Below are 12,357 nucleotides of genomic sequence, written 5' to 3' on the forward strand. Positions count from 1 at the left end.
TCCCTGGGCCGCTCCGCACGGGGGGCGAGGCCGCAGGTGGCCGTGCAGGGGAGCAGGCCGGTGCGCGCGCTGTGAATGGGGAGCGAGCCTGCCCAAGGCTTTGGCCCGCTGTCACCCTCGGAGACTGCCCCAGGCTGGCTCAGGGGCGCCGGGGTGACCTCGCCTGGCAGCCCCCGAGGAAGGAACTGGGTGGACTGAGTGAACAGTGCCCCTCTCTGTCTGAAGCCTAGCAAGGGGGGTCCTGGGGACCCCACCAGGAGGAGTTAAAATGAAAAGTGAGGGAGGGGAGGCTGGAGGACCTGGGCACCTTTAGGTGCAGTACCAGGCCCGTAGGAGGATTTCCAGTCTGAGCCATGGAAGCAGAAATTGGCTTTTCCTTTCCAGATTTATCCAGTATTCAGAAAGGGGAATCTAGCACCTGCCTTCCCGATTTGAACACACTCAACATTCAGGGGTGCGCAAGCTCAGTTTAGGCTGCTGTTACTTCATTTCTCCCAAATCAAAACCGCTGATCCACTGTAACTTGCTGTAGAAAAACTGGATAAAATTGAGAGACAAACGCTGGGGTCTTCCCAGTGCTAACTTGGACTGGAATTGCTATTTTCAACAGCCATTACCATTTTTTCTTTAGTTTTGTTTGTTTAAAAGGAAGACAGTAATATTGCGCTGGGAAATTCCCCACAGAAACGAAGAGCGGAAGAAAAGAATAACAAAGGCACCTCAACTTTTCCTCATTTATCTAGGACAGTCTTATCATATGGATCCAGATATCCTCCAATCACACAAGCTGAAAATTGTTCCTCTTTACCACAGTTCTGTAACTGTGTGGGAACCAGTCCTGTCTGTGTTCTGTGCACATCCAAAATCCCTCCTGAATTCAGAAGGGCCTTGCTTTTGTGACCACACTATCAGATATTTTCAGCCGTGGTAAGTGAAGCAGGTTTACAGTTCGTAATCGGTCAGGAGGCCTCTCAGAAAAAGTTAGGTGCTGTGGGAGGTGTTGCTTATTCACTGGGTAATGTGAGGCCTTCCCGTTACCATAGTAAATCAGTGCAGCACAGAATGCGCTTTGCTCCCAGAGTCGAGAATGGGGTCCTTTGCTTCTATGCACAACCCATTAAAGACCATGAAAAGACTCCCAGTCACTTCAACAGGCTTTGGACAGAACTGATTATACACAGGGTAACTCCACTTCACAGGGTCCTGGTCCCACAGCGGCAGGGGGCCATGTGAGCTTGTTGCAGAGCTGCTGCTCAGGGATGGGAATCTCCTGCACCCCAGCCTTCAAAATCATCCGGGCTGTACTTTCTGCATGACTACGTGCTAGCTGAGGGGTGTATGGGAATTAGTGCCCCTGCTGCAGGTGATGGGCATCTCAGGTACTTAAAGCCATGGCCTAGAGGAGGGAAGCACTTAACTGCAGAGTCTGCGGCTGCCTAGGGCTGGCACTGAGGATTTAGAGTCCCTAGTGCCGCTGTTGCAAGGTTCAAGCATGCTCAGCCTTGTAATTGCCACCCTTCCCTTGCTACCAGCTGCAGCTGTCTAAGGCTGGCCTCTGGCAATTGGCCCCATGGCTGTAGCCAGAGATGCTGCAGGTGGCTCTGTGACTATTGTGGGCCATTAAGCTAGAGCAGATAAAGAAACTGGAGTTAACCTCAAGGAACAGAGGTCACCCATAGGAAAGGAATGTCAAGGGGAGCCGGAAAGGAGGAAGCAGGTCAGGTTTGCATGGGGAGAATAGCCCCAGCTGGTTGGGGAGCATGTCCAAAGTAGAGAGGAAACAAGCATGGGGAGAGGTGGTGGTGATGATCGGGTAGTAGCCTAGCCTGTAGAAGGGAGCAGAGGGAGAAAGGCTGGTGTCTTCAGCTTCCCGAGGGCTAAGTCCTCACTTTGGGGAAATGGTGTTTGCAAGGGGCTTGCTCAAATGGCGGGATGGGTGCTGAGGGAGGGATTTGTCAGAACTGACCAGGCATCTGCTGGCTTTGGAACTTTGAGCTGAGACTAGGACGACATGCTGTGACTGGTGACATGGGGTGGCACTGGAGACATGGCTATAGAAGGTCTGAATGAGGAAGGAGATAAATCTGTGGGGAGGTTCCCCTGCTCACTGTGAAAGGTCTGCTCACTGTGGACACTGGTAAACCCACATGGTAGAGCTCAATGAGAAGAACTGGGGCTGAGGGAGCTGTGTATGGCAATGCAGATAGTCATGTAGAGGTATGTGATCAAAATGAAAAATGTCTCTGAGTCTGGGTACACTAGGGCACCAATGGCACTGCCACACTGGGCCCACACTCAAAGCCCACAATGACCACATAGGGCCGCCCCCGGGGTTGGTTCCAGCCACAGGAGGACGTCCCCCCTCGGCTGGCCATAGAGGGAGGTTTAGTGATGATCTGTCCCAGCACAGACCCCACTGGGGGAGCAGCGACTGCTCAGCCCGGCCTCCCAGATCACAACGGAGGCAGCCGCAGCATCTGCCCCAGGAGGCCCAGCGAGCTCTCGGGCTCCAGAATCCGGAGCTCAGAGAGAGACTGACACCGGCCTCCTCGGCCTGAGCAATGACCAGACCCTCTGCTGGGGGCAGCTAATGACCAAGCCCCCCTCTGCTGCCCCTGCAGCCCCCAGGGACAGTCAGGTCGATGCTGATCTCATTTCCCCTCTGGACTCACACAGGTATTTCATACGTGAACCAGAATGGACCCTCAGCCATAATTTTGTTGAACTGACTGAGCCTGAACTGAACAGAAAAACAAACCAAAGTAAGTGTCAGTCGGACTCTGCCTGCTGTTGCTCTCGAGACTCTGGTTGGACACAGAATCCTGCACAGAAATCAAAGCAGGGCCCTCTTCAGTTCTCTCAACCTAAAACATTTAACATCAGGAGGCAGACTCCCAAATCATGTAAATCAAAGACTAAATTGTGAGCACCGAGCAGGGTGTGTGTGTGGTGGGGAGCAGGGTGGCTGTGTGGGCGGATATTTGCCTTGTAAATGCTGAGCCCTTAGGCGGAAGTCCCCTGCCAGTGCCCACCCTCCCCCAGTGTTTGTTTCACCATTTCTAGGGGAAAGGATTGGGCTGGGCAGCCCCCTCCCCCTCTCCTACCCCTTGGCCTGGGGGAGCTGCCATTGTATCTCTCCCCATCCCCTCCCGCCTCCTGCCCTCTGGCCCTGCCCTTCCCAGCCAGTCTGCGCTTGCTCCATATTCTCCCTCCAGCCTCCCCACAGACCCTCCCCCACATCCCCCCCCTTTCCTTCCTTTTATCAGACACTCAGAGTTTCCCTCTAGTCCAGCTCTGCTCCCCTGAACCCTAGAATTCTCCCCCTGATACCTGTGTGTTCCCCCAGCCTCCCTCCAGCGGCCTCACCCCCTGCCCCCTGCATCCTTATTCCCCCCTCCCACATCCCCATGGCCCCCTCCCACGCCCTGCATCCCCCCCCTCCACATCCCCCTTCCACATCCCTATTCAACCCCCTCCTGCCCCCTACCAAATTCCCATTTGCCCCTCAATGCCCTCTGGCTATCACAGCCCCCTGCCCCCCTTTCGGCTCCCCACATCTCGCTGCCCCCCCTCATCCCCTGCAAACCCTGGGAGCTGCAGCAGCTTCCCTCTGCCTGAGGCAGGAACTTGCAGCCACCCCGCTGGGAGCAGCCCGGGGCCCCTTTGCCCTGCACAGGCTGCACCAGGAGCATCTCCCTGGGGGGGCAGGTCTCCCCTTCTCTCCCCCTGGGGCACTGCTGGGGGGCAGGGCTCAGGATCCCAGTCAGGGGGGGCCGAGCTGGGGTCTCTGCACAGGGAGAGTCTCTTGGGGTGGGGGGGGGCAGCGGGAATATCCCTCCTCCGCCCGCAGCCAGGGCTCGAGGGGCCCCAGCAGCAGCAGCCGAGACCCGGGGGGCTGGTGAGGCCGCGACCACAATTCCCTTTTGCTGCCAGGCTGGGCCCCAGGCTTCCTCCGCTCAGTGCCTCTGGGGTCCTCGCGTGCTGGATCACTGGGTCTCTTTTCCCCCACAGCATGTCACTGTCTGCGAGCCCTGGGCTGAGCTGCAAGGGCTGGTCCCCTAGTTCGGGCCATGGAGCTGTCAGCGCCCTGCCACCAGCTTCTTCTGTTGTTAGCTGTAGGGTTCAATTCCCCTGCCCCTGGGGCCCTCCAGTTCTCCCTCCTGCCCCCGCAGGGCTCCCTGCTCCTCCCCTGCCAGTGTAACTCTGCCTGCACAAGTTGCTCTGGTACATTGGTGCATCCCTCCTTTGCTGCCCTGTCACAATTTGCTGCTTCTGCCTTTCCCCGCCCTACAGTCCCAGGCCAGTAAGTTGTGATGGATGGAGACATTCCCACCACAGTTTGGTATTTCTCACATTTCCCCACTTTCTGCTCCCGCGGTAACAGACTGTGATGAATGGGGTTCCTCTATCATCGTTTTCCCATCTCGCTCTTTCTCCATCCTGTGGTCCGGGGCTGGTAAATTCTGATGGCTGGGGACGTTCCCAACACGATTACCTTTCCCCATTCTCTACCTTTCCCCATCTCCTAGACCAGGGGTAGAAAGTTGTGATAGATTGAGGATATTGAAGCCTATAGGGCTAGCCTGCTTACTTGCCTGTATATCTTTTCTTATGGGATTCTTATTTTCTTATGGGTTTGACTATTTGTTTTATTATAATAGGTTATAAAATGTGTAGAGATTTATATTAGAGTATTTTTGGCTGCAATGCAAGGGACCTACAGACCACACCCTGTATGTTGTTTTAAGGCAAAGTTAGTGTATATCAGTTTAGGACCTTTCACCTAGATAGGTGTTGATGAGTAAAAGCATAAGGTCCATATATGGTTGCAACCTTTAACACAGATAGGTAAAGGATGTGTTGAAGCAGGGTGGTATGGGGGGCTACCTAACTGCATACCCTCTTTAAACTTAACAGGTATGCCTCAACTTGGAACTTGGAAAAGAACCGAAATAACCAGGTAGGGCAGAAATAAGAGAATGAGCTAATGTCATTAATATGTGTATATATGTTATAAATATATACAAACATACCAGCCTATGAAGTAAGGGTACCCCAACATTTCTGTGGGAGAGGAAATGAAGTTTGGACATAGAAAGAGGGCTCAGGTGTTCAAGCTCTGTGACAAGGGTGACCCACCATGCCTAAGAGGCTTCTTAGTTCTCTCTTTATTGCCCTTTGGTTTATTACTCTGTTAGTTCTGAATTGTAAGTGTTAAGTCAGTCAGATAAGTAAAACTCTTAAGTTAGCTTTGTCAGTCTTCTATAGCTCTTAGCTCTCTAGCTTCTCGTAAGCTCTGTCCTTCTCACTCAAGAATTGAGGGACCTGGACCTGAACTCTCTTGGCATGCCAGAGGCAAGGCTGGTCCTTGGTCTCTAACCTCCAGGTTATAAACAGGGCTGCTGACGGCAGGGGGCTGCTGACGGCAGGGTGTGGGGCAAAGGGGGGGCAATTGCCCAGGGGCCCGGGTGACTTAAAAGGGCCCGGGACTCCCAGGGCTGCCAGGGAAGCAGCAGCAGGAAGCTCCGTGCTGCTTTTAAAGAGCAGTAGCGGGCTCCTGGCCACTTTTAAATCCTTGGCCAGGCCAGCAGCAGTATGGGGCACCCAATGCTGCTGATGGGGAGAGGGGGGCAAAAGGGAGGCTACAGGTTAGCCCCTGAAGCCCCGCCCCTTCTGCATGAGGCCCTGCCCCTTCCAGGGGCCCAAAGTCATGCCCCCCCTTTGCCCAGGAGCCCGGCAATTCTGTCGTCAGCCCTGGTTATAATGCAAGACTGTGAGTATATTAATCAAAAGCTTGATAGTGCATAATATCACATGTATCTCTAGACCAACATTATTGCCTTTGTAACTCTGATCATTTTACCACTTGATTGCTGTTTGGTTACTATTCGATTTATCTCTATAAAAGTCTTTAAGGCTACATTTGTCTCAGTGTGAGTGTCCTTGTCGTACATCCCAAGGGTCCTCGCAAACTCTGTGTAGCCTGATTCTGGGACAAGAAACTTCTTATCTTCTGATCTGAGCCTATAATCCATATGAGCTAACTCATAATATTAACCTCCTAAAATCAGGCAACAGGGTCCTGTCATAATTTGCTACCTCTCTCTTTGCCCATCAGTGCATTATTGCCAATTTGGGGAGATCAAAAATCATGAGTCTGACCTCCCAAAATCATGAAATTGCCCAGAAATCATGAGATTTTAATAAAAGTTTATGCTGTGTTTGTAGGTCAGTCTTGTTTGACCTCCCCTCCCCTGCCCATCAGAGCTTAGTGTGTGCGCATGTGAGAATCAGTGTCCCACACTCTCTCACATACTGGATAAGGTGATTTTGGTCCCTGCTACAGGAGCTCTCAGCCCACAAGTGCCCGTCTCCTGCCCAGCAATTAATCCTGTCTCCCCAACCCCCCATCACTTCTGACCCCACCCAACCCCTCAATTCAGCCCCCCAGTTCAATCCTCCAGCCGCCATCATCACCACGCCATCACTCCAGTCCCCCCACCCCACTGACCCCCACTGCACTCAGTGCACCCTCCCAGCACTCATCCCATCCCAGCTCAGAACCCACCGTCAATGCAGCCCCCCACCCCCCATCAGCCCCCATCTGCCTCACTTCAGCCTCCTACAGCCCCCAGCCTCATCTCTGCTCCTTAGGGTTCTTCACCCTTCCCAGAAAGGGGGGGCTGCAGTGGGGTCCCCTCTCCCACGTCCCAGGACAGCAGGGGGGCAGCCACCTGGGGCTGACAGCTGGAGCCCTGCCGCATCTGGAGCAGCTGACAGAATTTCAAAGTAACATTGAAGCCTCACTTTTAGAACTCTCACATGTCAGGGTTTTTTTTCCAGTTGATTAAATTGCTTGTTTGAGGGTTGGCCCCTCCCCGCTTCTTTCTATCTCAGCTGAAGTTCTCCCTCCCCCGCCCCCCCCACACTTGTTAGCTTTGTTTACCTGCTATGTAAGAGATTTCTCATGGTCTTTCCAAGTGCTGTAGAAGTAACTGCCTTATGGAGGAAGCACATTCCTTTGTTTAGGGCAGGTCACTCCTGTTTGGCTGGAAACCCATTTTAAGAATGTGCCTCAGGTGGAAAAAAACCCTGACATTTGAGCGTTCTACCAGGAGATCTCTGAGTGAGGCTTAATTTGACTCAGAAATGGTGACTCTTGGGATCAGTTCACGAGAGCTGGCATGTCTGCTCTGCCCGGTCTGGATTGCACCCAGGATGTGGCAGAGCCTCAAACCGAAGACGGATTTTATCTTTCATGGAGCATCTAAGTGTTGTTATTTCCGAGTCTGCAGGTCACATCTCAGCCCAGATAAGGTCTGCAGGGAAGCCCCAGAACATGGATTTCAATTTTAAAGTTTCCAGCACTACAAACAGAGAAGGAAAAGGAACAATTTGGGGCACAGACAGAGAAAATGTAATTAACCCCACACATGGGTTGTCGGAGGGAATCAGGGTGTTTTGCCCAGAGTAATTAAGACAGCGCAGAGAGAGTGACACAGAGAAAGGGGAGATGTTTGTTTGGAGGTGATTTGCCATTTACAAACACAGCCCCATAACGGCCCTGGGGCAAGTCAAGGGGAGCTACTGAATTCCAGAGATGGGTCAGGGACATGTTGGCTCCCTCAGAGACTTCAGAGCTTAAAATTCCCTAAGGGTTCGTCTACATTGCAAATAAAGACCCGAGTCAGAGAATCTCATAGCACAGGCCGTTTGACTTGGCTTTGGAGCTAAAATAGCAATGTGGGTGTTTGGGTTCAGGTGGGACCCTGGGCTTTGAAACCTGGCAAGGAGGGAGGATCTCAGACCCCAGGCTCCAGCCCAAGCCTTGACACTGCTATTTTAGCCCTGCAGACGGAGCCCCAGAACCCTGAGTCGCCTGCTCCAGACCCTGAGACTCGCTGCAGTGGTTTTTTGTGTTGTTTTGGGGGGCTTTGCAGGGTAGATGTACCCTGAATGATGCAGGGTCCTGCGTTAATGAGTGCTGCAGTGTGTGGTCCTGTCACTGGAGATTATATGGCAAGGCACAGACACATGGGGGCTGAATTAACAGAGCCCAGACATCCTTGATTCTGGCAATGGTAACTGAGACTGCTCAACTGTGCACCGTTAAGAACATGCTTTTACTATAATATTTTGAGGCTAAAGTTGACATACCTCCCCTCCACTTTTCCTGCTCCACCATGGAATGATTTAACCTGCAGATATTCTACCCTGCAATCTTGCCGCTTTTCTCTCCACTCATCAAATATTGCTGCACAGATTCCCCCCTTTCTTCACTTACTGAATTTTACTGCACCCCTCCCGCCCCATGCTGATCACTTTCCCTCTCTTGATGGGTTACTGACATAATCTCTGCATAAAGATTGTGTGGTTTTGCTTTAAAGACCTGTTTGCTATGAAACCTTTCAGATTTTTCTTTTTTCCTGTCTGCTTAGCCAATTTGTGTAAATCTTCTTCGATTTTTCCTCACTTTCTCTTAATTGTCAAATATGGCTATAAACTCTCCTCAGTGTTCACAGATTTGTTCTGTCTCTAATTACTGACTAATGTAAGATTCCCTCAGTTTGGGAGGAGAACTGCCGCCCTCAGTAATCACCATAGATTGGGGGATAGTAGAGAGAAGAAGCCTGGAGCAGTGGATCTGGCGCAAGATCTGAGTCCTGAATCAGAGGCTGTGAAATTAAAGCAGACGCTCACAAGTTCACTGCCCAGTACATGAATTTGGCAAAGTTGTTGCTAGCGTACCGAGCACTAGAGATCTACATAACTATAGCCCAGCTCATAGAGATACAGCCCAGTCTAGTACAAGCTGGTTTGACAAATCAGTGGAGAGGAATGTTGTGTCCAAGATATCAGGAGGAAGGGGAGGTGACAAACCGCTGTCAGGACACACGTAAGGTGGGGTGTTAGTTTTGTATTCTAGATGTTTGTTTCAGTCTATAAATGTCAGGGCACTTTGCCTTAATTCTTTGTTCAGCCGAGGGGGCAGTGGGCAGTCCCGCCACTGACTGAGCCGTTCCTGGCAGCATCAGGAAGGCGAGGACGTTCCAGCCTTCAGCACTTAGCGACACTGGGCCGTGCTGTCGATGTCTGCGGGACCCGCTATCTGCGCAGAGCTGGGCAGCACACTGAACGAACACACCCCGGGAGCAGTGCTGGGGCGGGGCTTGTGGGGGCCATAGCCACCCCTCTAAACACAAAGGTCAAAGCAGCCACTGCTTTCCGGCCACCCAGCTCTGAAGGCAGAGGGGAGAGAGCGATGGCTGCGGGCGGTGGGTATGGGGCTGGTATGTACCACCTGCTTCAACCCCCCACACAGGGGCTGGGGAGTTTCTGAGAGTGTGGCAAGACTCACCCCCATGGCACAGCCTAGCAAGGAGGGGAGCTCCTGGTCCGGCCTCCAATCACAGCCCCAGGCGCTCTTTGCACGGGCCCGTCAGCGACTAGCAAATGCACATTTGAACACCCTTCCTGGGACGAAGCCGCTCTGACGTGGATGGCTCAAGCGCAATAGGGAGATGCGGGGAATTGCCTTGCACGCCAAGCAGAGGCCGGGGAGCTGTGATAGGCAAGTGGCAGCACCAAGCAGGCAGCAGAGAGCGGCGCAGCGTATCTCTTTGGAGCCGTTGGCTGCACTGAGTCTCCCTGAAGTTGGGATGCAGGCTGGGCCGGGCCCCAGAGGGGCTGGGCTGCCCGGGCCTCCCTCCCTGCACTGAGCCCTGTAAACATGGCACCAGTGCTGGAGGCTCTCGGGTCACTGCTGGGGACCGGAGTGAGCAGCCACGCCAGACATGGCTCGGACAGCCCCATTCCCTGCTCTCCCCTAGGCAAGAACGTGTCCAAGCGTGGAGAAGGCAAAGCAGAGGAAGGGGCTCCAGAGAACACCAAAGGAGGGGCCCCAGCCGTTGACTGTTTAAGAAATGAGGGTAACACGTGCCCAGAGCGACCACTCATGGAAGTTGGCAAAAGTGGTCGCTTGTAAGAGGTGGTGTCTCGGCAAAGGTGTACTACTGCCCACACGGCTGGGGGTGGCGCCACGTCGCTCTGGCTTTCGGGGAGGCTGAGCAGAGCGCCAGAAGCTCCCCGAGGCCTGACCACGGCTCTGCCCAGGCCCCTGCTTGGCCTCCTCGCCACTCCCCTCTCCCCACCACGTCCCTTGGGTCAGCCCAAGGCCCCACCCCCACTTAGCTCCGTCCCCCAAGGCTCACCCACCCCGCACGTCCCTCCACCCCCTTCCTTGAGACACTACCGTTCGCAGGCCACCGAATCGCAAGACCCCTCTGAGACCCCCACCACCTGCTCCTTGCTGAGTTCCTCCACCCCGCTCCCCTGCCCGCTTTGGTGCTCTCTGAGTCCTGACTCCCTCCTTTCCTCCACCCCATCCCTGTGCCCCCTCCCCCCCCATCTGCTGCTCACTGAGTCCCTCCTTTTCTCCACCCCCAGAACCCCACGGTTCCTGCTGCTCGCGCCCTCCGCCCGAGCCAAGCGCTCCCCTGGCCCGTTCTGGAACTTGAGCAAGTACAAACACTTGGGGGGGGCATTCGCTGCCCCCCAGTTCCCCCTAACTGCCGGCTGCTGCTGACCAGGGACACTGCTGTCAAATCATTGGAACCCGTTTGCGAGGAAAGCAGAAAACCGCATCTGTCTGCTTACCGTGCGCTAAAAATGCCTTGTAATAGTCCCGTCTCCATGACCGATTTCCGGCCGGAAGCGGTTTGGGGCTTCTCGGACCAAGGAGAGGTGTGAGGGGCATGGGGAACAGGACAGAGAGGCCCAAGCCGTGGCCGGCAAGGCCTTGGGGAAAAGGCAAAGTGAGGGTGGGGCCACAGGGGAAGAAGCCGCGAGGGAGCAGGGTCTCAGGGTGGCGCGCGGCCGGAGCACGAGCGGGGCCATGGTCCAGGCGCTGGTGTCACCCCTGTCTCGGGCCCTCCCAACACCAACCCTTCAAAGGTGGCAGGCTCCGAAGAGAGGTGCGCCCCGTCCAGCGTGTCTTGCCCAGTTCGGGGAGGCTTCGCCTCCTCAAGCACTTCATACCCGCCACCCACTTCCCTCCCGTGCACCCACTGACCCGCATCCCCATCCCAGCCTGCCCCCTGCATCCCCCTTCACCCCTCCAGCCCGGGGCGGATTACTGCACGGGCCGAAGGGCCCTGTGTCTCGGGGCCCCAGCCCCACAGGAGCGCTGGCACTCTGGCCCTGCCCCCTGCTGCCCCCCCCAGCCCTGCTCCCCCTCTTTCTTCTGAGGTCCCACGCCAGGCCGGAAGAGTGAGGGAGCCTGCGTAGAGAATGAGTGAACTCCTCCGCCCCTCCCCGCGGAGCCGGCCAAACCCCCTCCCCTCACCCCCAAACCCCAGTGCGGAGCCGGCCGAGCCCCCCCTCTCTTCCCCCCCAGCCCCCCCGCGCGGAGCCGGCCGAGCCCCTGCTCCCTTCCCCCCCAGCCCCCCGCGCGGAGCCGGCCGAGCCCCCTCTCCCTTACCCCCCAAACCTCCGTGCAGGCGGCAGAGCCCCCTCTCTCTTTCCCCCCAGCCCTCCATGTCGAGCTGGCTGAGCCCCCTTGCCCTTCCTTCCCTCAGCCCCACCCAGGCCCCCTGCTGCCCCCCCATCCCTTTTTGGCAAAACTGGGTATTCATAAAGTTTTCTCTTGGCAACTGATGATCAGTTGGCAAAAGCAAATGGAACAAATGTCCAGTTTTGTCAAAAAAGTTGGGACCCCCGAGGCCAAAACAGATTGGATGGCCACCCGAGGCCAGGGGCCCCAACCTTTACCTGGTCTCCACCCCACCCTGGGAGCCAAGGCCAGAGCCAGGAGCAAGAGCCAGGGGTTGTGGTGGGTCCAGAGGTTGCAGTCAGGGGCCAGGAGTGGGGTTGCATTGGGAGTGGGGCCAGCCGTATGGCTGGGACACCCCACAGTGTGGGGATCACTGTCCTGGACTGTGGTAAAAGCAACCCGGGGAGCCCAGGCAGCTGTGGGGAGCCCATGAGCCTCCACCTGCCCTCGGTGGGGAACTGGGGTGCCTGAGAGCAGCTGCTGCCCCATATCATGGTCCGGCTGGCAGTGCCCTTGCAGACTGAGAACAGCGTCTGGGGGAAGAGGCGGAGTCAGGGCGGGGACTAGGGGAAGAGGCGGAGCGGTGATGGGAAGAGGCGGAGTCAGGGCGGGGCCTGGGGGAAGAGGCGGAGCGGTGATGGGAAGAGGCGGAGCGGAGGTGGGAAGAGGCGGAGTCAGGGCAGGGCCTGGGGGAAGAGGCGGAGCGGTGGTGGGAAGAGGCGGAGCGGAGGTGGGAAGAGGCGGAGTCAGGGCGGGGCCTAGGGGCAGAGGCGGAGCGGAAGTGGGAAGAGGCGGAGTGAGGCCGG

General features: G+C 55.7%; 1 protein-coding gene and 1 long non-coding RNA gene across 2 annotated transcripts in view; one reads left to right on the plus strand and one right to left on the minus strand.

Moving 5' to 3' along the window:
- Positions 1-12,357, minus strand: part of LOC102941540 (zinc finger protein 883) — a 51,239-nt gene that overhangs the window by 12,335 nt on the left and 26,547 nt on the right. The gene's annotated exons all lie outside the window — the stretch shown is intronic.
- LOC122462319 lies at positions 36-5,920 on the plus strand. Its single transcript, XR_006284799.1, has 3 exons — positions 36-927; positions 2,677-2,762; positions 4,918-5,920. It is a non-coding gene; the product is annotated as an uncharacterized LOC122462319 (long non-coding RNA).

The sequence above is a fragment of the Chelonia mydas genome, chromosome 11 (assembly GCF_015237465.2).
Source record: "Chelonia mydas isolate rCheMyd1 chromosome 11, rCheMyd1.pri.v2, whole genome shotgun sequence".
Lineage (NCBI taxonomy): Eukaryota > Metazoa > Chordata > Testudines > Cheloniidae > Chelonia > Chelonia mydas.